Below are 24,015 nucleotides of genomic sequence, written 5' to 3'. Positions count from 1 at the left end.
AGCATTTGGAGGTGTGAGCGGTGATTGCCCTGATCAATGGAGCCAAGGCACTGGGCAGTGCATCACTCAGATATTCTGTAACAGGACGGGTCAATAGATGGCACTGAGCAGTGTTATATATAACACATAATGGAAAACACACTTGCAAAAGTCATTCCAGATGTGAAAAAAAAAAGTAAAATGTTAATCTGTACACAAAAGTGTTTTTTTTTTTCTTGTTTTGAATAACACTCTAAGAACTGATATGCTTCCAGTGGAAAAATATGTCACCGGGTTGTTTCCAGCCACTGCTAATCAGCGAGTTTGACATACACTTGATGTCGAGAGCCAGGGCTGCGGCTGGTGCCCAGGCTGGGCAGCCGCCAGCGGTTCTGCCTGAGCTGCAGCAGCTGACGGGGTCTGTGCGGGGTGGACATCATCTCCCAACAGGGTTTCACGAGAAGGACAGGGCGAGACACAGAGCACATTCGAACGGCAAGCAGCTGACTCATCCTCAGAGATGCAGGTGGTTTTAGAAACAGGCCCTGGTTGCAAAAATCTGGTTTGACCGTTTCTGCTCCTGCTTTGTTCGGTAGCACACCCTGTGCTGAGCAGGGCAGAGCTGGGGCTGCAGGGCCGGGACATCTCCCACGGGCTCTGCCTGCACACTTAGGTGAGTGAGGAGCATGAGGGCGTCCTACCTGCCTTCCCTTGCCCTGATAGTTCTTGATGCTGAGCCCTTGCATGTCTAAGCTAAGACTAGCTCCACCCTGGGTGCCAGCAGGGAAAACTGCCTCCAGAACACGTAGCCTGCGCCTTTATACTCCCATTCATCTTCCGAGTAATGCCAAGATCTTGCATTGCCTGTACTGAGGATGCTTTGGCTATTGGTGCGGCAAGACCGGGTCGTCTCTGCATCAGGACACCTCGCAACATAATCAATATGGACATCCTGTAACCTCTGCACAGGAGGAACCTGGAATAAATGCCTTGATTTGAGCCTGTCTTTGTCCCAGACACCTCTGCCTTTTAAGAGCCAGGGAAAGATGTTCCCTTCTGGATTAAATCACAGCAGCTCTTTAATACCGTGCAGGATCAATGCAGAAGGGTTAAGGATGGGACGCGAAGAGGGAACAGCCTGATGCAACGTCTGCAAACTCAGCGGCTGGATCCGATACCCCTGAGCCCTACGCTCCCAGGATTCGATACCCATTTTGGAGCAGCCTTCTGCCAAGTATGCAATCGGCTGTGCCTGTGAGAGGGGACTGAGAAAGTGAGGACACAGCCCAGCACCTTTACATTTACCGATTCCCCCCAGAATCACCACTGGCACTCCCAGAGCATTTCAGCAAGCACCTCCCATAGTGCAACGCAGAGGTGAAGCAGACTCAGTGCTTCCCTCCAGCTCTCCCTGATCTTGGTGAGGCAGAAGCCCAGGTGACACGTTTGGTGGCTGTATCACCACCCCAGCAGGGCTGCAAAGCATCCCAGTGAGCCCAGACCACTTGAGACAGTGGGTTTTTTTTCTTTTTTTTCGGTCTTTCCAGTTCAGAATTGCAAAGAGCAGTGCAAGTTACCTTTCAAATCTATTTTCCAGCTTGCTTCCACGCTGGGGGCTGTGTGCATGCACAAAGCAAGCTTTGTATCTGATTACACGTTCCCTAAACCATCCGTGTCCCCATGTGTGCCTCATTTCACTGGGAAATGAGTGTCCGGCGGTACACAAGCACACACATGGCAGCCACGTGTTGAGACGATGGGCATCTTCACAAAACCCTAGCTGAGGAAAGCCGGGAGAGATACCATCTGCGCAGAGCAAGGGCAAAACTGGTTTTTAAAGGTGGAAAGAGCTCAGTCTGTGCTCCCCTTTCTAGCACAAGTGCCACGTTTCAGTTTCAGGTTTTGTGCTGTCTTTCCAAGCTGCTCACTTGAAGCCACAGCTTTCCACCCCTGGCTTGTCCTGCATAAACCTGATGGGAAAGGAGCAGGGTCAGCCTTCGACTGCTCCACTATCTGCAAAGCACTTCCCAGCGCAAAATATTTCAGCTGGGACGGACGGGATGCCGACAGCGCTTGCAGCGTGTGTGGTACGGCTGCAGCCACGTTCAATCCCACGCGGTCAGGAAACCCAAACAAGGGTGGATTTATTTTGGTTGATAGATCTGAGAACTTCGAAGAAAAAAAAAAAAGTATAATCTAAACACAGAGCCTGAGCCTTGCGGGTTGGCAAGCCCAACAGCCATTGTCAAAATCTTACGCGTTACACATGGAAGTGTATGCACAAAGGATTTCTGCAGCCAGAATGGGAATGTCAACCTCTTTTTGGTTTGCAGCTTTCTAGGACATTTCCAGTGGACCCATTTAAAATGAATTTATGTAAAAAAGGGTCAAGTTGCCTCCCTTTCTTTGGCCCTCAAGCACTTTTCCTAAAGACTACTACACTAGGTCACATCACATCCCACCAGTGCAGACAGAAGGTGAAAAGGGCATTTTGATATCCTTTAGCGGTCTTTTCTTGAAGGGTGGGACACAGCAACGGCTTAGTATCACATGAAAACGTCACACAGCAGCTCAGGACAAGTGCAGAAGGACCATGTCTCTGCTAGGAAAGGAGCCAGAGTGAGTTGTAAGCGAGAACGCCAACTGCACTGGAAATCAGATGGTCCCTGCTCCTCTGGTCTCCTTGGCACTTTAAGGCTGGGTGAGAGCTGAACTCCCACCCCACGGAGATGCACCCAGGGTATCTGGCACCATGCATGAGGCCAAAGAGAAGTATAACACAGCCATGAAGCAGGGATGCACTGGCAAGGGGAGGAACATCAGGCTCTTCTAATTATTTTGGCAGCAGCCTACTAGAGGCCGACACAGGCAAGGAATAAACCCTCAGGCTGCCATCGACCCACGAGTAGGTGGAGTGCAAAGACGACTTGGAGCAGAGGGAGACAGGATCAAGCCCTACGTGTTTGCGATTCATCGACATGGAAGTGCTCCCAGAAGCTCAAAGTTGATCAAATGTCTGGCTGGGGCATCTTCTCAGTGTCAGGTCAGAGATAAAACCAGTCTAAGTGATTTTTGGTCCTTAATGAGATTCACCTCCACAGCAGAAGACAGGGGCTCCAACTCGTGCAGCCCTGGAAAATCATTTGTGGCTTTCTAGGAAAGGGGGTGTACTGAGATTTACAGGAGGGTGGGAAATGAAGTTGTTAAAAGCCTGGGAGAAGGAGGAATATCAGTGGATGTTGTCAGCTGCAGTGGTCCCCAAGGCCGTGCTGGAGAATCTACTGCTGACTTAGGGAACTGTGTGGCGTGGGAGAGGCTGGGACAAACTGGGATTTGGAGCTGGAGGAGGCTTGCAAGGAATTCAGTCACAGCTTGACCTTGTCAGACCTTGCTGCCTGCTGGGCTGCCGTGCCCTGCTTGAGCTGGGGCTGCAGGGCAATCTGCATCTCCAGCTGCTGGAAGGAGCCAGCCAGCAAGGATGGCTGGAGATTGGCATTGCTGAGTGGCCTTGGGATCCAGCTGTGCACCCAAGCACACCCCATCCTGCAATGAAGCATGGGGACCCTGGGGAGCCAAAATCACCTGCTCTTATGGCTCTCCCCGCAGCACTGCCTCCCCCCAGCTCCCCAAGAGATGGGGCGTTTGTGGGACGGCTCCAAGCTAGACGGAGATTTTGGGTGCAGCTCAGAGGCACAGGAAAACTGACCGCCTCAAACTTAAGAGTGTTTTGAAAGAAAGACACCCGAGGTCCCTGAGAGCTGAGCGTGAGCGTGGCCCCACGCCTGACAGCAGCCTTTGCTTGCCCCAGCGATCCAGCCCACTCCTGCTTAGCTGACAAGAAGTGGGTCACACCGTGCCTTACTGCATCTTCAGGGTACACCGCTAAGCCCTGACGCTGAGTTTGTTTGGTGTTGGATCACCACACTCCTTTTATACCTTCCCTCTGTGTCTCACCTCACTCGCAATGCATGACCCTTCCTTCTCCTTCATGGTCCTACTACACAGGGGCTTGAGACTTCAGTCACTCCCCAGACCCTTTCAAATTCTTGCTAATACAACTTTTTCTCTCTCATCCATAACATGCAGTTCTACTTTGCCTTCGCTGTCTGTTAAGCAGCATTCAAACCTTCTGCAGTTATTCACACAGCAAGCAACAGTAGCAACAAAGAGGATATGTATGACTGTAATCACCTGTGATCTGTGGGACTACACTGCGTGACTTGGGAAGCCTTTCCCAGTCTTATGTCCCTACTAACAACACCAAACCTACTAACCAAAGCTCTTGACTTGGCTGAACAATTTGACATGATGGCCACGGAAGATGCTGTCTGTGCCAAGTGAAGCGGCGTTGCTGTATGGCCCTGAGCGACCCAATGCTGTGACCACAGATATCACCAAATATTGATTTGCATTCTTACTGCAATAACCAGTTCAGACGCACGGCAACGGGACCATCAGAAACCATCTACCAGGAGAAATGGGTAGCTTGCCCCAAGGGGTTGCGAGTGGCTCACTGGTGTATCTATGCTCAAATAATGGCAGAGAGCCCGTGTTTCTAGCATAGATGTTTGAAATTAAAATTCACCTAAGAACAAAAAGTTTATTTTGCACGTGCAGAAATCCACATGCTGTGCCCCACTGGCGCACTCATCCCCACTATGGGAACTGTTTTGGATGGGGCCACTTGCAGTGCGAAGGATGACCGATGCCAACTTCTTCAGCCTGTTTCGTCCTCAGAGAGACACAGCTGACCTTGGCAGCAGCGCGAGGTGGTCCTGAGCTGAAGACCCTTCAACATATCCCCTCTCATTACAAGAACCAAAATATCCTTTGCTTCCCCACGGCTTCTGCCACAGCCCCCCTCGCCCAGCAGCACAGCAGGCTGCAAAAACCACCCCAGGAGCAGCCCTCCCTCCTGCAGCACCTGGCACATCCCCACCTGACACCGGTACTTAAAACTGCCTTAAAAATACTAATATTTGGAAGAGGACTAGCTACCGGTAACTTGTGCCAGGAAGGTCAAGACGAGCAGCTCTGAGCCGCCAAGCCGAGCTGCTGCACCGTCACCCGGCCAGGGTTAGCACTGGGGGTTCGAGCAGCGTGCAGGCAGCAGTGCAGGCAGCAGCCCTCCTGCCGGGCCCTCTGCCATCGCCGCAAGGAGCAAGGGGACCATTCTGATCGTTTTCTCTCTGTCGAGCTCTCCTTGGTGCCTGGCAGGCAATTCCAGGCAGGGAAAATGGCACAGACACCCACGCTGGTAACAGCCACCTCCACGCATGGACGGTGGATGCTCATCAGACCTCGGGGGTCAATCTAGAGGGAGCAGAGTCCGAGACACCCCAATATCCAGCTGGGGCTGGGCAGAGCCAGGATTCAGCCTCTCTCGATATCGGAGGCACTGGGAAAGCCCAGCTCAGCCGTGCCCATGAAGTGCAGCGCGCAGGCACAGGCACCACACCCCCTTCCCGGCGGAAAGGGCGAGCGGTGCCGGGGTTTTTGTTCAGGACAACGTTTTAAAATCTCAGACCAAACCAACGAGCCGGGAGTTCAGCTTTCCCTGCGACCTGGCTTGCCGGGGAGAGGAGATCTGCTAGCTTGCTCCCGCATCTGTGTGTGTGTTGTACTGCTAAACCGCTGCCAGGGCTATTATTAGAAACAATTGTCTCTCCTGGAAATTTTATATAGAGGCTTGAAACAACTTTTCTCATGCCCTCCCCAGCGGCCAGCGGGCTAACAATGCGGCCGAGACACCCTCCTTACGCGGAGCATGTCTGCAAGGCACGCAGATACACCCATGCGGGCACAGTTTGAAAACGGAGCTGTTTATTTGCCTTTTCTCGCCCTGGATCTATAGCAACTTTTCTACTCCTGATTTAGGAAAAGGTGCATAGGGGAAAGGCAAAACCGGCCAGGGGCTCTACCCTTTGCAAAGACCCCCCCCCCCCCCCCCCAGCTCTGCATTAAACTTGCTGCAGCCATTTGGGAAGGGAAGGAGCAGTCCATCTTAGCAGTCAGTGGGGACAGGCATCCAGATTGCTGGGGGGGGGGAAGAAATCACAGCACCGGCTGCTCTCCCCCACACCCTCTCCTTCCTAGTGCAAAAAAAAAAAAAAAAGAAATCCCAGCCGCGGAGCTCGTCTCCCGTTCTCGCCCACCGAATTCAGGGGTTTTGGGTGGGTTTTTGGTGGTTTTTTTTGGAAGGGATAGAGAAAGCAGATGCTGCCCACATTTGTCTCTGTTTGAGATAAATGGAGGGAGGGGGGCGTGGAGCAGCCCGCAGACTGCGGCTGGGCTTTCCCCGCGGGGCCGGGGCTGGAAGGGGACCCCCTGCCCGCCTCGCCTCCCCTCCGCAGACAAAGACCCCCCCTTCCCCCCCCCCCCCCCCCCGTTACCTTCTCCCGCTCCCTCGGCGGCTCCTCAGCTCCGAGCCCGGGACGAGAGCATCCCCGCCGCAGCGGGGTGGGCAGGCCGCGGCTCTACCGCACCGCATCCATCGCCCGCCTCTCCGCGCCGGGAGCGATGCGCGGCCCTGCCCTGCCCTCCCTCCGCTCCCGGCGGGCTCCCCGGGCGGGCCTAGGGCGGTCCCATGCTCCCCGCCGGGATGCCGTAACCCTCCTTTCCCCCCTGCTTCTTCCCTTTCCCCTCCCCGCCGGCCCCCGGCTCCAGCTTCGCAGCCGCGCAGGAGCCGGGGAGGGAGGAGGAGGAGGGAGGAGGAGGAGGAGGAGGAGGAAGGAGGGAGGAGGGCAGCGAGCGGCAGTTGGCGCTGGGTCATGTGAAACAGATGAACCCGGCTCGGGCCTGCCGACATCTGGGCTCGCCCTCGGCTCCGGGAGGAGGGTGAAGGGGGGGGGAAGGACGGAGGGAGGAAGGCTGCGGGGCTGGGGCCGTTCGTCCCCCTCCGACCCACGCGTGCACACCTTGGGCAGACAACGGAGAGGGGCGAGAGCAGCGGGGATGCTTGCTCCGAGCGCTCAGGCAGCCCTGGCAGGGAGGAGGATGAGGAGGAGGGCAGCGAGGGCTCCGGGCACCCGAGGGGCTGGGCACAGGGAGCAGCTCCTGGTGCTGGGGGGGTGAACCCCCGATTCGCCCCCCTCCTCCCAGCCGAAAGAAGGGTGTAACTTGTGATGGTGTAAAAGTGCACCCACCAGCCGAGGATGCTGCCCGGAGTACCAGCTGTAGCCCTGGTGCAAGGGTATTGCTATTAAATAATTAGATTAATCAAGAAGGACAATGTGTGTGAGCCTCCAAAAAGCACGGATTTTTTGGGTTAAAGTAGCAGAGTGCGAAGCACCCACTCCACGATGCCTGCGGTTAGAGCTCTGGCTTGCTGCTGCTGCTTTGCCTCCCCATCAGCATTTGCTTTCCGGGACTGGGCTTATTCCCACCAGGTAAAACCCTGAGGCCGCCGTTGTGCCACGCTCTGGCAGAGGCTGCCCAGGAAGACGTCTGCTCTGGGAGGGGAGGTGGGTGGGCGAGCCCTCTCCTTCGTTTGTGTTCAGTTGGCATTTATGCCATGACAAGGATGCTCATGGTGAGGACAGAGCTGGGGCTTACACAGGGTATAGAAAATTTCCCTTTTGCCCTGTAGGAAGATGACAAAGTTGCTCTCCCAACGTGGTATTGGTGAACAAGCTCAATGTCTGATTTTAGCTGGGGGGATTTCTGGGTTTGATCTGCTGTCACACTGAAAGCCAAGAGCATGCCAGCATGGAGACAGAATCATAGAAGAACCATAGAATCATTAAGGTTGGAAAAGACCTCTAACATCATCAAGTCCAACCGTCAACCTGACACCACCACGCCTACTAATCTGTGTCCTGAAGTGCCACATCTACACGCTTTTTGAACACCTCCAGGGATGGGGACTCCACCACCTCCCTGGGCAGCCTGTTCCGATGCCTGACCACTCTTTCAGCAAAGAAATTTTTCCTAATATCCAATCCAAACCTCCTCTGATGCAACTGGAGGCCATTGCCTCTCATCCTAACACTAGCTACTTGGGAGAAGAGACCAACATCTGCCTCACTACAACCTCCTTTCAGGTAGTTGTAGAGAGCAAGGAGGTTTCCCCTCAGCCTCCTCTTCTCAAGACTAAACAGCCCCAGTTCCCTCTACCAGTCGTCATAAGACTTGCTCTCTAGACTCTTGATGTCCTCTCTTCTGCAACGGGTTTAGGGTCCAGCAGGCTGCCAAGTGCTTTTGGGTACAATAGCCTAATATTAGAGCGCAGTTCTCTCTCGTGTCTTTGAGGTCACAGACATTGTAAAAATGGAGCTGGATGTGCAGCCACAGGCAGGCTCACCCGTCCACCTTGCTCCACTCAAGTGGATAAATATCGAGGCAGTTCTGGCCTCTGGCTTCTGAGGGTGAAGAGCAAGAGGCTGAGGTGGCTGAACTCTGCCCTGGAGGTGACCCCAAGGTCAGGACACAGTGACAGAAGGCAGCAAAGGTCCCTATCTCTACCCCAGGCTTGGGGTTTTCTGGGCGCATCTAAACCACGTCTAGATCCAGCCACTGAAGTACCCCCGAGGGGCAAACCACCAAAACAAAAACTTCAAAAGCCCCTAGAATTTTAAACGTGTAATGTCAGAGAGGGGTAAAACTTCAAGTTGCCTCCTAAATTCTGTTTTGCTCTTTTCCTGCAAGGGAGGTCACAACACACCTCCAGCAGGTTCTGCCATCTTCAGCGACGGTGGCAAAGAAGAACATGCAAACCTGAACCTGCTCCTGAGCACTGCTCAGAACTAGCAATGAAAAATCACCTTCCCAGGCTGACTTTCACTAAAACAGGAGGTGAAGCTGCTTCAAAGGCGCACTCACCATGCAGAAGCCTGCTTGTGCTTGTTGCTTTACAAGAACATGCCAAGGAAACGGACTTTGCCCTTGGGGTACGGTGATCTCTCAACTCGCAAGCCTCGAGGCAACTTCCCCACCCATTGCTGTATGGCACATGTTGCCCTTCGACTTAGCTCATCCTCTGCTGGCAGGGTCTGCCTCCAAACCCAGAGCAGAGCCGGGGTGTGGTACAGCATTATTCAGCTGGTGGTGAAAGAGCTCACCTGGTGGGTTAAAGCAGGAGCAACAGAGATTGGAAGCCTCTAATTGGAAAGTAATTTGTTTTATGCATAGCAGCAAAAACTGGAAAGTAAGGATGACTCTTGCCAGAACTGCAATTTTCAGCTTTCAGTGCAGGTGTGAGGAGCTTCATTAGACTTAGCTTGAAGCTACAGGATCCCTGCAACAGTCCAGTCTCTTCCTTTGGCACAAAGCTGGATAAACAGGCACGGGTTTTGGACTAGCCTGGAGACAGCAAGAAAGCATCCTTTCTCATGCCCCTTGTTACGGTGGGGTTGTCTGCCACAGGTGCCCAAACATCATCCCAGCACTCTGTGATCCTAATGGTGTCCTCCAGCACCTTTGGGGCATCAGCTGGTTTATGTCACAGGGAAGGGCCTGAGTCACAGACCGATTGACTGGCAGGTGTCATGTCAAGGAAACAGTCTTGGGTAGAAATGGATGGGGAGATCCTTGGTTTCCCAGGTTCAACGGCTCAGCATCTCTACAGCCTTTGAGCCCCACCATGCAGAAAGAGAGGCTGGATCATCATGCTTGTGAAACTGCAAGGTGCATCCTTCTCAGGTCCCTTTCCTACCCACCCAGGACTACATGCACAACACTCTCCCAAAAGGAAGTTCAATAGGATTAGGTACAAAAGCTTAAAATTTCCTGCAGCAGTGGGAGATATTCCTGCTACATTTCCTTAATCTTCTAATCCATAATGCAACATTTGTAATAAAAATAAATTACTGAGTGAAGACATCCTCTAGGTACCTGACGGAGCTAACAAAGAACTTAAAAACATGAACTCCTTCTTATAATGTGGAAAGTCAGTGGAGCATTGTACCTGCCGAGGGGTGACAGTGAAAGCTCAACCAGAAAGAGTTGTTTTCCCGCAGAGCTGGATAAGGAATTTGCTCCAGATCTTCCCACTGGCTCATTGCACACCTTCTTCGTAGAAACACCCTGGCCAGATCTGGGCTGGTTCCCTGGTAGCAGGGAGGCACCCTGAACTGCAAGCACAGCAGAGTGGAAGAGAGGGTCTGTGGAGGGTGTAGACCAGTATTTGCAGACTATTTGGGGTCTGTAAGGAGAGAGGAACAGAAGCTCTCAGAGTGGCTGCAGATGTTGACAATAAGAAAACCTATCTGGGATTGAAGAGTGCGATAAGCCTTCAAGGGGAAGATCATGCTTTTGGGATCCATTTCCTTCCTTCCAGCCTTGCCCATTTCAGGTAAATCAGTGTGCTGGGGCAGCAGTGGGTGTTAAAGGACCTCCTGGGCAAAGAGCAACTGTTGCCTGCCGGTACGTGGCATCGCTTGCAAAGCTCTGCGGCCACAGTCGGCTGAGCCCTGCAGAGCTCCCACGATGTCGAGGAATGCTGCCAGCCCCGTTTCACAGATGGACAAGCACACACGAGTGCAGAACGGCACTCAGGGCTGTTCGACGTGTGGGAAATTGAGCTAATAAACTGGGGGGCACCATCCTGTGGGGTAGGTGTACGCTGCTGGGCATGCAGCCCGGTGTGTCCACACCTGGGACAGCTTCAGATGGTTGCTTAGATGCTGGTAGCTATGAGGCCACTAAGGCTGGGACCACTAACCCAAGGAGGACACCGAAGCTTGATAAAGCATAGTAATGCATGCAGGGCTTGCTGCCGGCTCAAGGAAACATCTACCGACCCCCCCACTGGCTCAGTAAAGCCTGCAGAAGAATGGCTGCGTAGCAGTGCAGAGGCAATGCCTTGTGCCACCAAGAGTTTGCTCTCCCCTTCTTCCTCCTCTCCCAGACATGCACACTGTAATTCAGATTTCCTCAACAACATCCTTTCAGGAAAAAAAGCATTCACCTCGTGCCCATTCCTCTCTACATTTCCTAGTCGTAATTCAGCAGCAGTAGCAAGGGTCCTTTTCTTCAAGGAGCTTCTGTGGTTTCACAAGGTCTCTGGAGTTGTCAGTACCCAAACAACACAGGCCAGTAACAAACATTTGGTCTGGAGGCAGCAGAGCTGCTGTCCTTGCAATGATTAGAAGCGGGTGATAGCTGCGCTTCTTCCAAGCTGGTTCGTATCATGGCAAGTCCCAAGAAGAGAACAGTAACCCAAATATTTAACTTTGACATACACAGAGGGAAGCTTCCAGCAACCAGATGCCTCTGAGCCAAAATAACAACTCACTGATTGTTTTTTCTTGGTTCCTGATAACAAAGCAAGGCCAAAACACCATGGCCTTGTGCTGGAGAACTACGGTTGGCAATTCATTTCCACTCTCGTTAGCAAAGAGTAAAAAAAGTACAAAACACTTTACGGGGAATGTGGTGATAGGACTGTGGGTGCCATCAAAATGTGTGAGCTGTTACATGAACATTTCTAGTATTTTCAGAAAAGCTTAATGAATATTGTCTATCCCAGAACTGCATTAATTAGCACCTACGGGTTGGAGGAGATGTCGTGTCATGAAGTAATATTCACACTTACACAACGATTTGCATCCATAAGTGGTGCAGTGCTTTACAGAAGTCAATGCCATTCTGCCATACAGTACATCTGAAGCCCATGGAAGGTGAGGAAAATGCTTTCAAAGAATATTTAGGATCTGCTGAAGGTGTCTAACTGCCTACCTCACTGTGGGAGGTGTTTAAGGGCCTAACTCCCATTGATTGCACAACATAACTCATAACATAGGAGTGGCAGCAAAAGATTAAAAAGTCCTAAAAATTAAAAAGCATCACGGACCTAAGTAATTTGAGAACTCAAATCCATTTCAGAGATTATATAATCTGTTAGGTACACGGATCTCAGTATAAATCAATGCAGCTGATGTATTCTGACCATGACAAGTGTCAGCCAGCCCTAGAAAACGAAGGGTCAGGTTAGCCTATAGGTTACTCCATGCGGTTCCTCACACGGTCTTGTCTGCTCATAAGCTGTGATGTAGGGTGGCTGGAGAAGAAGCAATTACCTCACCTGTATGCAGCTGAGACAATCTGTATGCTCCTTGAACCGAATATGCCTCAATGCTGGGAAGTAGAAAAGGGACTGACGTGTCCCAGCTGGTTACCCAAGCCACCAGGCTGCTCTCACCTGCTCCATGGACCAGGGCCAGCAGAAGAAAGATGAAGGGTTGTGTGTACCACTAGCAAACCTGTCCCCATCACCTCATTTCCCTCTGTCACAGGTTGGGATGAACTGCGTCCTTGAGCTAATTCATGCTGAGAGCTTTGGAAACCAGGTGGAAACCAGGGAGATCTCATTTAGAAAAGTAAAATGCAATTACTCAGGAGCAGGACCTGACTCAGATAACTGGATATGGACCTGCGAATAATTTCAGGGACAGAGCGCTTGCAATACCAACTGTCATGGCGCAGCGCGTTTCAAACTAGGAAGATCTCCAACTTTGCTGAGTGAACCACGAGATGTATCTAGTTAAGCTTTCCACAGAAATGCTTCACTTCTAAGATGAACTGTGGGTGTTACTTCCCGTGCCATGCTTTCATTAATTTCCAGGACAATCTCTTAAGTAACTGGGGCACAAAAGGAGGGGGGCATCTGATTAATATTCACACAGACTGTACTTAAAGGATCTCTGAGAGACGAAGAGGGAAGTAAGCAGACCCTGACGTTCACGAAGAACTGGTGCAATAAATCCTCCCCTCATTAGGCAAAGAAAGTACATGCCGGCAGGATTATTATGCAGGCAAATGAAGCTCGGTCTTCCTGCGAAAGCTGAAACGGATGGTGGGGACAAGCCAACTCCAGCTGCTTGGTGCCATGACCTGTGGGCTGGTAAATCCTGCCTGCTGCCTCCAGCTCCAGCCTGAGGCTGGCACGGAGAGGGACAGCAGTCACGTGCAAGTTGCCTGTGTCCCAGTTAGCTCTGGGTAATCCTGGCATCCAAGAGACCAAACAAAGTGAACAGCTGAGGTGTGCGTAAGGGAATAAAGATGAGCCGGATGTGCCACTGGCCCTCCCGGGGTGACCCATGCCTTGGTGGGGTGATGTTGGGGAAAGAGGCTGTTCTTGCAGTCCCCTCTATTTGGACCCGCCTGAGGCTGGGGGTGAGGAGAAGAGAGAAGGAAATCTTCTCGATGGAAAGTGCTGGGAGCCAATCCTGTCCTTTCAGGAGGAATAGGAGGGGAGAAGTGTTCCCCTCTCTGCTGGAGGTCAGGTTCTCACTAATCCCTTATACCCTCCCGTGAGGCGGAGGGGATATGAGGGAACCTGCTGCCCTTTTCTTCAAAGCTGAGCAAAGCTCTGGCTCAGGAACTTCTTACTATTCCCAGTATATTGGCTTTTTCACCTGAAATGGCCTGAAAGCAGAACAACGCAGGAAGGGGTGGACATGGTGGTGGCCTCTTCCATCCATAAAATGGACTGGGTGGTGGTGGGAGACTCAGAGGCTGTGCCCAGGGGAGGAGAGGAGCAGGGGCTGGTGGAGGAGATGGATGGTGGAGGCACGGAGGAAAACCAGAAAACACTCATGCTGTTGACAAAGGGCACAGTTTGACCAGGGGACACCTCGAGAGATGTTTGCAGACTGCCGACATGATAATAGCACAGAAAGAAGTAAAATGCAACTAATAAGAGGAAATCTCATTCCTACAAAGTCAAGACAACCAACCTCATTGATGCAAGGGAACTGCTGAGTAAATAGCAAATGAGTAAATGGCAAGAACCTGAAAACAAGGCTGAAGAAAGGCAAAATTATTCTCCCCACCCCATCCTCAGATGTTGCAGTTGACCAGCCCTGGTGAAAGCCACCCAAAAGCCTTCCTGAATGACAAAAGAGAGCACAGGTAATTGTGAAGGACATCAAATGAGTCAGCTGAGAGGTGCGAGCCCAGAAACATTCCTCCCATTAAGCAAGATCTACATGTACCTCTTGCACGGAGCCACATAATGATGTACTTTTTTATGTATAGAATATAACAAATTAATTCTCATTTTTTTGCCTTTTTGTACTGAAGTAGCCTTTGTACTTTGCATAATGTCAGATATGAAGAATATTTTTGTAGTTTTACACTGCCTTCTACTGAGGATTGCTAAACTCACACCGGTTGGAAAAGCTTTCTGTTTCAAAGGGTGTCACATTTTGCAGAAAATGCAGGGAATGTTCCAAAACAGCATCGAAACAATTATTAACAGCTTTTGCTAAATAGATTTTGCAAAATCGAAAGCCAGTTAGACCATGCTTTCAATACATCGCTGCAACATTAAAAAAAGGGCTCATGAGATACTGATGTGAAGCAGCCAAATGACAATTTTGGCAATTGAAAAAAAAAGTGCTGTAAGCTTTCTTTCCAATTTCTGTTACTTTTTGGTCATATTTTTCTGTTTCTTAAAATGTTTTTCTGTCCTCTATTGCTTGCCCACAGAACAAAATGAGGGAAAGCTCCTGGCTGTAGTAAGAAATTGCTGTTCTAGCCAAAGCTCTTGTACGTGTTAGTAGGGGGTAGCCTAATTTCAGATGCAGGTGTAGTTTTTAAGGTAACCTTTTCTTCTTACTGGAAGTTTTCACTGTCTCTGTGAGGCAAGATCATTACCTAAGATGAACAGATAGGAAAATGGTGTCGCAGAGAGATCAATTTACCTGGGTAAGATCCTGTACCACATTGGAGAGAGAGACCTGGGAATATATCGCAAACCTTGTGACACTAAAGCCTTTGTGCTAACTCGAGACCCCTCTTCTTCTCCCAGGTAATGAATCGATGATTAACAAAGGCTGCTCCGTTTCTGACAGTTTAATCGGCGCTTTCTACTTTACACTTTGGTTCGCTTTGGCTTTTTTAATTTTTATGAGGCAATCCTTGCAAAGAGAGGAAGCAAACAGAAAATATATCTCAGAGCAAGTAAACCCCCATGTCATAAAAGTGCAATGAACAGATCTTATTTGCCAGAAAATATTTATCATCTGACCAGTAATGCCTGCTTTTAGGCCCAGTCAATTGCTTTAATAACAAACACCCAAATTATATTTAATAAGAAAACATACAAAATGGGCTCAGCATCTTCTAAATAAACATAACACTAGTCATAATGGTGCTCTGCTAGAGCCAAAGGCTCAGTGTTGCCTGATTCATTGTTTAACTTGAGTCTAATTGCTGTGTATCTGACATGTCTTGGAGCACGGGCTTCTGTCGCTCATCTGAACACAATTTCCTTTTCATTACTGAAGCACACTAGGAATAAAATCTAGCTCTCCTGATACCCTGTCCAGGAAACACAGCTCTCCTGATACCCTGTCCAGGGCAGTCGCCATAAGACTGTTAACCCTCAGCTAAGAAGACTGAAGTTCTTGATTAATTCACTCCATAAAGGTTGCTCATTTCCCCTCTATATGCAGTGGTGGCCTGGTTTCTGAGCACCCTGTGGTCTGCACAGTTTGCTCGAAGCAATGTCTCTGCAAAGTCTAGCTGTGTTTACACGAGGCCACATACACCCAGAGACACTAAAGACCAGCCCCGAAAAGGGCAGGAGAGCCTGGAAGTGACCCATCGATGGGACTTGGCAGAGAGTCTTCGGTATCGATGCCTGCTTCAGGGACCCTTTATGTCTTTCACCTAATGGCTGTAACAGGCCTTGCAGACACATGTGAGACTGTAGGATAAGAATTGATACTCCTCCCACAAAAAAAAGAGGTGAGAATCTCAAATTCACACATCCCGAGGGAGGTCTCAAACCACAGAGCCTCTGCATGAAAAGGGTGAGTGTTTCGCGTACTAGCTGTGGCTTCAAAAAATTCTCCCCTTGCTCAGCTTTTCATCCTCTGTTCCATTTTTGCAGGAAAAGATGGAGGTGCCTGCCTCCAGGCAGTGTGCTGATTTCTGAAAAGTCAGCATTAAACACCCTATCCCCACTTTGGGTATAGCTTTAACATGGCTGATACGACCTCAGAGCTAGAATTCGCAGGCAAAATGTGGGACTTGCAACGTAGCACCTTTTCCCCATGACCATCTTGGCTCCTGGAAGTGGGAAGCAGGATATATTTTGTGTCTGAAGACTGATAAATCCCATCAACTACTCAACTACCAGCAAAACTGGTACTTGTTGGGTATTATAATGGTAGTTTTTGCAGCTGTGTAGTGTTGTTGCAGTCTTTGGGCTATGGAAAACCAGGTGTCTGTTTTTAGGATGGGAGAGGATGTGTTTGTGGTTGGGTCTGTTCTCTCCCACCCATTTCTCAGTAACATTTTGTCTCGTGCTTTCCCTCTATCCTCACCTATAATCTAAGCTTGAGCATAACACACTTCCCTCTCTCCTAGGAGGACTGTGAAGTGTAATTCATTAAACCCTGAGAGGTGAATATAGACTCCAGGCATAACACAAGAGTCAACTCTTGCTAAGGTGATACTTTTTACAACAACTCCTTGGACTTGTTTTATTTAAAAAAGAAGGAGAAATTATACTCAGATTAGCTATAGCAGCATACTGGCATACTGGTCAGATGGGACACATGGCAACTAAGCTATACAACAAACCAACTAATGTTTGGGATTTGGCTTTGCAGCAACACTGTGATGGTGACTGTAATCTTTGTTTATAAGATTTTGAGTACATTGAAAACATTTTCAGATTAAGTGTGTTGGAAAGGTTGTTATTAAAGCAGTTGAACAGGCTTAAATACAGTCATGGTTGGTCAAATGCATATTTCTAGGCAAAACAAGAATTTCTGTGGTAGTTCTCACAGGAGGCTGCATGGGAGAAGAAGAGGAAATAAAACCCAAACGCCCCACGGCCACTGATGTTTGCAATATCACTGCTTAGCTCCAGGATGCAACTAGACTGCGCTTCCAAAATAGGTAAAAACACCTGCAAGGAGTTGACTGCATTCATGCATTATTCTTTGCGCATTCAAGCTGTAATGGGGGAACCTAATGATAAAAGCATCCCCTGTGCCTTGTCTACAAATTACTTGGGAGCCACCACTGTTGACGGGGAGCGTATCCTCACCGACATCCCACTGCAGCAGGGGTGGCAGGGCTGTGCTGCTCTCCACGTACCACAGTTCAGATGCACCCACCCGATGGGTGCCCGGGCAGAGCGAGAGTTGCACATTCCCAGCAGGTTCAGACCATCCCAGAGGGGCAGTGACGCTGTTTACCCATTGCAGCTCCAGCTCCTCATTCAGAGCAAAGCTAATTTTCCCATCCCCCAGCTCACAGGCAGGCACTTCTCCCCCTCCTCCTCGTTCCAGAGACGGCTGCCTTCCTGCAGTGACAGTGACCTTACGATCTGAGAGTGCAAGGTTGTCAAATCCCACGATAGATGACGTTTTTCTGCAAACCTGCTCTTCTGGGCTGATTCCACAAGGTGAAGGAGAAGAGAGCTCAACTCTGCATTTTATTAATTCCATTATTTTAAGGCAGTCTTAATATTTTTGAGCCTGAGCAATTTTACAATTGGAGCATGCTTTGCTGGTTAGAATCAAAGGAGTCTTCTCATATATTAGTATAAAACTTTTTACTGTCTGGTGATGAACACTTGCACATGCGAGACCCTGTCCCAGTCCATTTTATAATGACAGTAACCGGTTTTCATATAGTTTCACTGGTCATTATTTCATGAGGGAACGCTGTGCTTGGTGAGTTCAAAAAGCTCAGCTGCCAGCTTCATGAGAAGTGAGGACTGAAATATATGAGAAATAATTGAGAGGAAAATGGACAAAGCCAATAGTTAAAGGGTCACAGAGGCAACTTCATTGCAGGAGGAAAAAAATTAATTAATGCTCTTTCTTCACAATTTGCTTGGAAACACAGACTGAAAAGCTGACCTGTGTGGTCTTGTTTCAAAGGAGTTAAAGGAATGATGTTTTCTTTGTGCAGAGGGGCCTGAAGAAATAGGCACAAGTTTTTCCTGTCTCAAGTGGGAGAAAGGAGTCAAGTGTTGGAACAAGTGCTGGGAGGCAGAGAGGTGGGCAGAAAACGGGAAAAATGCTGCCTATAAAAATGGTCCTAGAAATCAGCAGTGCTGACATCAATCAAGAGGGCAAGCGGCTAACGGGGGCCGGTGGCAGGTTTTGTGTCACTGATGACACGACAGACTGGCTGTGTGTCCCAGCCTCTGGGCTGGGACAACCCTTCTTCTGAGGCTCCATGCAGCCTCACTTGCCAGCTGAAGCAAATTGAACTGAGAAAACACATTCATTAACGAAATGCTACTGCTATGGTCATTCTGAATAATAACTGATAATGGCAAAGCTCCCAACACCTCCCAGTGCCCTATTTGTACACAGGTCTTCCCCTGTTTTGTAATCACTGTTCTCCTCCTTTTCTCTTTTTATGGTTGTTATTATTATTACTGGAATTATTGCTCTGCAAACAGTGTGTCTTTCTATGCGAAACGATGAAGTTACAGTTTCACTCCTAGATGGCAGTATAAATTATTACATGGGCTACCCTATAATCTTTGGTCATGTTGCACGGTGAGGTAATTGATTCCCAAGTCACTAAAGCTAACTAACATGCCTGTAAATCTAATGCTTGAACAGCGTTTGCTATTAAAAAGTCAACATCTACAACAGTTACTACACTGCAATTACTGGGAAAATGCTGATTTGCTCTAGACTTGGAGCAGGGAATAATTGTAGCCTCTCTTGAGACCTTGAGAGTGATAACTGGTGGTGAATGGTGGGTTTTTCCAGTGGTGAGCACGTAGGTTTTCCCTCTGCATGCTTATTCCCAGAGCCCTTATAGCATCATTGTTCCTGCAGCCGCCAGCCCTGGGCTCGGTACTTCCACCTTCATGTGGCCAAAATAAATAAACCCTTTGGCAGAGCACATAGACTCAGATTTTGAGCTGGTGCAGACCTTCAATAAAGTCTGAGGACTGTGCCAATATACCCTGCAGAAACCTGCTCCTCCCCACTTCTGCTTCTCAAGTCAAGTGAGAAATTTCCTGACCTCTGAATTCAGGACTCCTGGCTAGAGCCCACCTGGAAATATGAAAGTTTTTCAAGTCATAACACCAGATTTTTGACTTTTAAGGATGATACATTGGATATGTGTGAAGTGTGTTCTGGCCTTTGATTCTTTAGAGCAACTTGGGCAGCGTGCAGCAGCCACCACTTTGCTCTTCAACCCCACGGAAGAGGCTGTGGAGATCAGGACATGGCTGGTCTCTGGCCTAGTGGCTTTCCCTGGCACCATGTCCATGGAAATGAGGAGAAAGCTACAAGGCTTCCTCTGAGAAGAAGGATGGCAAATCTCAAGGTTTCGGATAGATATTTCAGCTAAAATTCACGTAGCAATCAGGACTGGGGAGTGGAGCAGCCATAACAGGCCATTCTGCTCCTGTCAGAGAATGAAAGCACAACCCCTGAGAGGAACCAATTTCAATAGCAGCTTTGCAAATACCTTATGTAGGGCTGTGCGAAATATCTGGAGGGAAATCTGGAAGTCATCCCTTCCATGGCTTTCACTAGAAGTTCTTTTTCCTGCTGATTTCCCCTCGCAGAGAATCAAGCAAGCCCAAGCAAATAAACAAAGCAATCCATAGGAAATACCCCATTTCCCTCTCATCCTTTTATTCCCTCAAAACAAACTCCTTGAACTGCTGGATGGCTGAAGACAGCTTGCTGCTTGTGACAAACAGAAAAGAGAAGCTACAACCTGCTTTGACGTAAAATCAGCTTTCCCTCCTCCCCTTCCCCAACTAGTGAAGACAACTGATTTCTGCATTATCCAGTGACCAAGGACAAAATCATGTAATTCATGATGAGGAACTGAGAACTGTAAATGTAATTTTTATACACTCCCTGGCAGAAACAATGAATAATACTAATACCAATGCTACTACTAATAACAACTTAGAACAAATGATTCATTTGACCCTACTCACAAATGAGTGCAGAAGTTGAACACCAGCGTCCTCCTTGTCCCCCATACTGTGACAACTGAGGGCGGACACTTCAAAATGATCCTAATGAGCAGAAGTAGAAAAATGGCCACAAGCAAAGGAGGAGAATATAGAGTGGGGAAAAAATCCCACCAAGAGAATGCCAGATGTAAGGAATACTTTTCTAAATTAGTCTGTTTAGCAGTGACCATGTTTATATTGCAGTTGAGCATCATTTTACACATGCGGGTGTTCATACCTCATTGTACTACTGATGTAATGAGTAACTAGGTGCCTGTATACTATAAGACACTTTATTTCCACTGAACAACCCAAATCCTCCAAAAATAAAGTCTGAAACCCAAAACCAAACAGCTGGGGTGCTTTGGGAATAGAGGTAGGAGAAGCAAAGCGAACTCTGGGTTCAGCCCCTTCCCCTTGGGAGCTGGCTGGGGTTTTGCAAAGCACCTTTTCTCGGCTTTCCTGCACCCACGGACTGACACATGAGCCTACATTTTCTCCGCTCCCGCTGGGCGAGCACAGGAGGAGCAGGAAGAGGCCCCTGTCCTGCCTTAGCCCCGGGAAACAGCAAAAAAAAAGGAGTTGCAGTTACTCCCGATTGTCCTGCAATTGTCGGGGGCTGTACGGAGCACGGCGACTTGCCCTCTGACAGCCCTGCCCTGCCACCCCAACCAAAGATCCCCCCAAAACTGAGCAATTCGCGGCAGGATTGATACCCAGCCAGTGCACGCAGTGCAAACGAGAGGCTGGGTGCTTGCGGCGGGACTCAAATGTTAAATACCTCCAGCATGCTCATTTATTTATGACTTCTTCAGCCTACAGTAACTACAAGCAATAATTGGATTGCGCTCGGCATAGCCAGATTGATTTGCTACTTAATAATAAAACCGAGTCCTCTGTTGATAATGGCATCCCTAGAAACGAGGAGGTCGGGTGAAAAATGCATTCAAGGCGCAATGCTAGCTCCGAAAGCTCACGTGTCTCTTGGTGCAGAGCAGGACCTTTGCCAGATGCAAATTCTGTACTGGTGACAGTTAAAACACGCTCTCTATGGCCTCCTGTGCCTTCGATGGCATATTTACCAACTTTGGCAGGGCTGTTATTTAGCTTTTCGACAAAAGACAGTGAACACAGCGTATTTATCCATAGTTTTCTGAAGGTCGTGGCTAACCCCCAGTGCAATCTGCAGTGGTGTCTGGTTGCCTCCAAGTGAAAAGTGGCATTTAGACTTAATTACAGAGCAGCACCAGGGAGCCGGACTACCCAAACCCCCTTCTTCATCTGAAGCCAGCAGAGTCTAAAGCAACATAAATATCACAAACCCAGCCCTGGCTGCACAGCCCTCTGCGGATGGGAGTCCGTGCAGACGGGGCTGTTTCTCCAGCACTGCTCCTTGCGCCTCACCAGCAGCTCAGGCAATGGGGTGGAAGCAGGTAGTTTGTGCCTTGCTGCTCCCTTCTTCAGCCTAATGCCCTGGCTCTGTTGGCAGAATCTTGAATACCAGAATTATGACTACAGCATCTCTAAGATGTGTTTGAGGATGCCAACCTGGTCTGGAGGCATAATTTAACCTGGCTTTCCCTGGGCTTTGCCTCTTTTGAGCAACTGTGATGCTCTTGCTCTTCCCTGAGCTCATGGCCGTGGGAAGTGCTGGTACCTGAAGCCACCTGAGGTTTCATGGAGGGATGATATGTCCTAGGAGGACTATGCCTCAAATCACTCCAAAAAGTGCTTGAGACTGCTTTGCATCCAGCATTGACCAGACTGGAGGAGATGACCCTGTGTTTTGGGTGCTATGTGTGCATGGAAGGTGCTTGCGCACGTTTCCTCCTGTACTACAGTAGTTGATGAAGTTACAGGAGCCACAGGCACAGCTCTGTGAAGGCATGGGCGCAGCCAGGAGCCCTGACTCCCTGGGATTCTATTCTCCTCTGCTCATCCACTCTGGCTGAAAAACATCCTCAGTATGAAGAAGAGGTGGCCAGGCAGGGACTGGGGCGAGGGGAGGACGTGCACTCGGCAGTGCCCTCCCCACCAAGCACAGCAGAGCACAGGAGACATGGGGCAACCTCAGCTCCCCATGGAGCACCCAGCTGGTGGCCAGGTAATTGTGTTCCTCCATGGAGGAACTTGGTCACTGTGGCTGTTCCTGCACACCCCATCTGAGCACACAGGTGAGCTCAGAACATACCCAGCTCCACAGTCACACCGGGTGGGATCCATGTCTGGTGCCTTTGCACTTGGCTGGACCCCACTGTAAGATACAGGATGTAGTAAAATAAAAATACAACCGTCGCGTAGATAGTGTCCTGTGCTGAGGTTGCTGTTATGCTTGGTATGGCAGACGCAAGGTGCTGGCAACAGAGGAAAAGCTGTCAAAATCAGTTTGCAAAAGCATGAATTCCGAGCGTGTTTGCACTTCTCTTTGTATTACATGGTTCTGAAAAGATGCCTTGCTCTAGTAATTGGCTTATCATTATAATTCCATAATTATGATTTATAACTATCAACAGACACCTTGAGGAGCAAGAAGGGGTGAAAGCAAGACTTCTGCTGAACTTGGTAAGTTTTGGTTGGGAAGTCAGTCAAGGGAGGCCTGAATGTCCCCATGCCTAAACATGCTGCTGCATCTCATGCAAAATGTTTGTTGCCTGAAGCTGCCCTGGTGCACTGCTGAGAGAGTTTGTGGCCGAACATCACACACCATTAGGGACGCAGAGGGCAGGACTCGGTTCAGCCTCAATCGGGACTCAGGGTTGCAGTGACCTTGAGGCAACTCATTCTGGGGTGACGTGCAAGTAAATGATGAAGCCCAACTGCTGAGAGACAGACTGCTTTTTTGAAGTGTTTGAATTGGCTTTTTTTCCACTTGGACTGATATCTCCATTCTGGGCATAACATGAAATGTCCCATCTTCCACTCCTTGAACGTGCACAAAGAATAAAACCAAAGTTTTCTGCAAGAAGGCTGGCAGTTTGCTTGTCTTATGGACTCTTTCTCATACATATACATATGCTTATGTGCAAATTTAATGTATTGTTATTGCTCTAATGATCACAGAATCACAGAATCACAGAATGGTAGGGGTTGGAAGGGACCTCTGGAGATCATCTAGTCCAATCCCCCTGCCGAAGCAGGGTCACCTACAGCAGGCTGCACAGGACCTTGTCCAGGTGGGTCTTGAATATCTCCGGAGAAGGAGACTCCACAACCTCCCTGGGCAGCCTGTTCCAGGGCTCCGTCACCCTCAGAGGGAAGAAGTTCTTCCTCATGTTCAGATGGAACTTCCTCTGCTTCAGTTTGTGCCCATTGCCCCTTGTCCTGTCACTGGGCACCACTGAAAAGAGCTTGGCCCCATCCTCTTGACACCCACGCGTCAGATATTTAGAAGCATTTGTAAGGTCCCCTCTCAGCCTTCTCTTCTTCAGGCTAAACAAGCCCAGCTCCCTCAGCCTCTCCTCGTAGGAGAGATGCTCCAGTCCCCTCATCATCCTTGTAGCCCTCCGCTGGACTCTTTCCAGTAGCTCCTCATCTTGCTTGAACTGGGGAGCCCAGAACTGGACAGAGTACTCCAGATGGGGCCTCCCTAGGGCAATGTAGAGGGGAAGGAGAACCTCCCTCGAGCTGCTGGCCACACCCTTCTTAATGCACCCCAGAATGCCATTGGCCTTCTTGGCAGCCAGGGCACACTGCTGGCTCATGGTTAACCTGTCATTTGCCTGTCATGATGGATGTATTTCAGAGACAACCAGGGCTAGTGGATGGCTGTGCTGAAGCAATTTCGAAGTAAATCCTGACGGTGCAGTTTAATCAGACTTTACATGTCTGAGATCACTAGAATTGCCCAGCTGCAACAGATTGTGTTTGGGGCATTTGAAGTTGGGGGACTGCTCCTTCATTGCCCTCTACATCGTTAAATGGAGGCAAGTAATGAAAAGAAGGAGGTGGTGTGAGACAAGCGCTTCCTGGTGAGCGTCCCGTGGAGCTAGCACCACTGGCTGTGCTGGGATGAGTGGGATGCAGCAGCCGCTCTGCTGGAAGTTAGTTCAAGAGACAACAGAGCAGGAGAGTAGGACAGGATTCCTCTAGTCCCATCACCTTCATTGGTCTCCCCTGAGGTGGGTGGG

General features: G+C 49.5%; 1 protein-coding gene across 7 annotated transcripts in view; it reads right to left on the bottom strand.

The window, feature by feature from the left end:
• FRMD4A (FERM domain containing 4A) overlaps positions 1 to 24,015 on the bottom strand; it is a 392,745-nt gene that overhangs the window by 151,269 nt on the left and 217,461 nt on the right. Inside the window, exon 1 of one of the 7 annotated variants that reach the window (XM_075429185.1) lies at positions 6,372 to 6,611. The exons of the other annotated variants lie outside the window; for them this stretch is intronic. The gene's annotated coding sequence lies outside the window, so the exon portion shown is untranslated. Of the gene's footprint in view, positions 1 to 6,371; positions 6,612 to 24,015 lie in introns of those variants that run through there. 7 annotated transcript variants of the gene reach the window in all.

This window comes from Opisthocomus hoazin, chromosome 8, assembly GCF_030867145.1.
Source record: "Opisthocomus hoazin isolate bOpiHoa1 chromosome 8, bOpiHoa1.hap1, whole genome shotgun sequence".
Lineage (NCBI taxonomy): Eukaryota > Metazoa > Chordata > Aves > Opisthocomiformes > Opisthocomidae > Opisthocomus > Opisthocomus hoazin.
The sequence above is the reverse complement of the archived record's forward strand: the minus strand, read 5'-3'. Positions and strand labels throughout refer to the sequence as shown.